At 48.4% G+C, this 3596-nt stretch overlaps 1 protein-coding gene across 11 annotated transcripts in view; it reads right to left on the bottom strand.

The window, feature by feature from the left end:
• PPIP5K1 (diphosphoinositol pentakisphosphate kinase 1) overlaps window positions 1-1889 on the bottom strand; it is a 57985-nt gene extending 56096 nt beyond the window's left edge. For 7 of the 11 annotated variants that reach the window (XM_037744745.1, XM_037744758.1, XM_037744762.1 and 4 more), the window contains exon 1: window positions 1808-1889. The gene's annotated coding sequence lies outside the window, so the exon portion shown is untranslated. The other 4 variants (XM_037744756.1, XM_037744771.1, XM_037744748.1 and 1 more) reach the window with 4 other exon arrangements.
• Window positions 1890-3596: the final 1707 nt, after the last annotated feature.

Genomic DNA, 3596 nt, shown 5'->3' with positions numbered 1-3596 from the left:
CTTTCCAGTCTTCATCATATGCTGTCTTTACTTCTCAACTGCCATGGGGGTGCAACATTCTCCTTAGACTTAACATTTCCATTGTGTACTCATACACATACTCTTCCCCCTGATAAAAAAGGCTATTTTAAAATTCCTTTTCAGTGACCTGACCCAATTTCCCTGACTTGGGACATTCCCAAGGTCTCTGTATAGTTTGAGCAATTAGAATTTTGTTGCATTCTTTATCCTTGCTCTGAACCAGGGACTTTCTCTCAAGTCTAAGATTACTAACCCTTTGCCCTGTCTTCCATTAAGTCGTTCCCAGTTTTCTACTGAATTTACAGTAATGTTCTTGAAATTCTATTGCAACTATATAATGGGGCATGGTAAGTAATTGAATAGGGATGAGACTGTTTACAAATATGTGGCTGAAGAGAGACGAAAGGTCTAAATTCACAGTTAACAAAGCCAAAATAGCAGCCAGACAGAAATAGCTATGAAATAAGCCAGGATTTATTTAGATGCACCTCTGGGAGAAGCTGAGCTTTAATGTGGTGTTCCCAGAGCCACCTCCCTGTTTTCTATGCCCGGCTCCCCATCCTCCCCGACAAACTTTGTTACAAAAGAACAGAAAACTTCAGTGTCTACACTGGGCTAGAGGGGAGTCTTACTCTGACATGAATCAATATGAACAGAAGGAAAGAAGCAAGGAGATAAGCAAGTAAGGTAAAGAGGGAGGGGCAGGCAGGCACTCTTCTCAGGAACATCTATATTAAATCAGATCTGGAGAAGGGTTAGAAGGCAGGGTAAACAGTGTAACTTCTTTATCCCTTAAAATTTAGGGCGCTTGCATAATCGTCTAATTTCCTAAATAACTATGCACTTGATGGTGGGCTCCATCGGTGGTGAAAGGCAAATATTAATACAAATTTCAAGCAGGAATACATCCAACACAGAAAAACTACTCAATCCACCAACACTACTTTCTGCCCACCTTGAAGGGTGGATGCCCCTCTTTCTTCTTAATGCAATTTTTAATTCATCAGACACACTCCTCATTCCAACTCTGATCAACTGTGCTCCTCTCCCTGTTCTCAGCATCAGCTGCCTCACACCGCCTTCTTTCCCCAACTTGCTACAACGACTCTGGTCCCAATACTGACGGCTGCCTCCCCACCCCGCACCCCCATCACTGGTCAACTAATTCCATTAATCCAATTAATCCTCCCACTCAAGGATTCCCCAGTATTAAAGTCCTTCACACCCTCACACGAGTCATACTTGGTAACATCTTTATACTGACCCCTCAGTGACCCCCACAATTACTGCCTGCCATCCATTCTTTCCTCACGCCACCCCTTTCTGGAAGCTGCCTTCTCTCCGCCGCAACCCATTCCTCAAGCTACCCCTACCCCCTGATTCCAGCCCCCCTCCTCCTGGCGCAGATCCCCTCCACCTTGATCCTCTCCGCTGTACGACTCCGCTCCTCCACCCCCCCGCAGGACCCCCTCTTCCTCACGCAGACCCCCATACACCTATCTTCTCTCTCACCGACCCCCTCCTCGGTCCTCTCCTCGCACTGCTCCGGGTCACGAATACCGCCCTCCCATCCCGACTGCACTAGCCTTTGCCCGCCCCCGCCTTCGCCGCCTCACTCTCCCTGCACTGAAACTGAGGCCTCTCCGCAGGGCCTCTTCCCAAAGCCGAGCCTACCCGGAACGAACCCCAGCCCTGAGAACCCACCGAGTCCACTCTACCGCGCCCACCCCCTCCGATACCGCCCCCAGCCCCAACCACTCCCCCACCGCCCCCGGCCCTCACTCACCCGCCTCCCTCTGCTCGCGCAGCCGAACCTGCCGGCAGCGACACCTGACAGCAGCCCAATCAAAGCGCGACTTCTTTGCGGTGCCACCAATCGGCAGAGGGCGCGCACCGGCAACAGAGTCAGGCTGCGTTGGCCGGCGCTTCTGCGCGGAGGAGCGTGACTCCTAGTGGCTCTGGGAGGAAATGCAACCTGGTGCTCCCTTCCTTTGATTTCTTACTGTGTCGCCGAAGTCCAGATGCTTGGTCTAGACAGAGGCGTTCCATGAGGCGACGGGGTGGGTGGGAAGCCTGATGCTGAAGAAGAGCAAGAGGCAGATTTTGTGCCATTGCTGCTCCTTCAGGGCAAAACCAGGTCTTCCGTTTGTCTTATAAAACAAAACAGGGCATGATATATGTACAGATCCAATAAATAAAGGTTGAAAATGTTAAGAGATGTAAAGAGGGGTAGTGTGATAGGGAGACTGTAGAGAAAAACAGACAAGGAGAGAAGCAGATCAGAAAGTTAAGGGAAGGAACAGAGAGACATTTACAGAGGCAAGAAAATGGTTGGACATGGAACTCTAGACAAATCGATTCCTATCTCCGCAGCCTGCTTTTTCTCTACCCTCCAGACAAAGCTGGATTTGAATCCTGGCCTTACCTTTAATAGCTGTGCAGGCTTCAGTAAGTCACTTAACTTCTCCAAGCATTTACTTTTCTCATCCATAAAACTGGGATTAAAAACTTAATTAAAGCCAGTTGCGGTGGCTCATGCCTGTAATCCCAGCACTTTAGGAGATCAAGGCAGGCAGACTGCTTGAGTGCAGGAGTTCAAGACCAGCCTGGGCAACATGATGAAACCCTGTCTCTACAAGAAATGCAAAAACTAGCCAGGCATGGTGGCAAATACCTGTGGTCCCAGCTACTCATGAGGCTGAGGTAGGAGGATCATTTGAGCCTGGGAGATGGGGGTTGCAGTGAGCCAAGGTCACCTCACTACACTCCAGTCTGGGTGACGGAGCAAGACCCTGTATCAAACAACAACAACAACACACCTAACTTAAAGGGTACTGATAATACGAAAGCATTATGTATTGAATATGTTTGTATTGCTCTTATTATTATCCTTGCATCTTCACTTGGTGATCAAGACAGTCATTCCCTGGTTCTTCTCTGCAACATTAGGAGTCTTGACACTTTTCCAGTCTTGCCTCATTGTACTGACCCCCGCACCCCCGCCAAGGCATTCTGAATGGACATAGAGGTGATTCTAAGAGCTGGAATAGATGATTCCAAGAGGAATAGATGTCTCCCTGGTTCATGCTTAGGCTAATACCTCCTCCACCACTCTAGCCCTTCAAACCAGCTAGTATAGCATCTTCCAGGTATTTAACTTCTCTTACCAGCCCCCTGAAAATGTAGACTTTGTCCCTTGTAATCCACTGGAACAATCCAATTTAACTCAATGAAATAATACATATAAAAGTTTCTTGTAATTGTAAAGTGCTTTAAAAACATTAAATACTGGCCAGGTGCAGTGGCTCATGCCTGTAATCCCAGCACTTTGGGAGGTCGAGGCAGGTGGTTCACAAGGTCAGGAGATCAAGACCATCTTAGCCAAAATGGTGAAACCCCATGTCTACTAAAAATACAAAAAATTAGCCAGGTGTGGTGGTGTGTACCTATAGTCCCAGCTGCTTGGGAGGCTGAGGCAGGGGAATTGCTTGAACCCAGGAGGCGGAGGTTGCAGTGAACCAAGATTGCGCCACTGTACTCCACCCTGGTGACAGAGCAAGTCGCCATCTCAAAAA

The sequence above is a fragment of the Cebus imitator genome, unplaced genomic scaffold, assembly GCF_001604975.1.
Source record: "Cebus imitator isolate Cc_AM_T3 unplaced genomic scaffold, Cebus_imitator-1.0 Scaffold9, whole genome shotgun sequence".
NCBI lineage: Eukaryota > Metazoa > Chordata > Mammalia > Primates > Cebidae > Cebus > Cebus imitator.
Note: the sequence above shows the minus strand (reverse complement) of the source record. Positions and strands in the feature narration are given on the sequence as shown.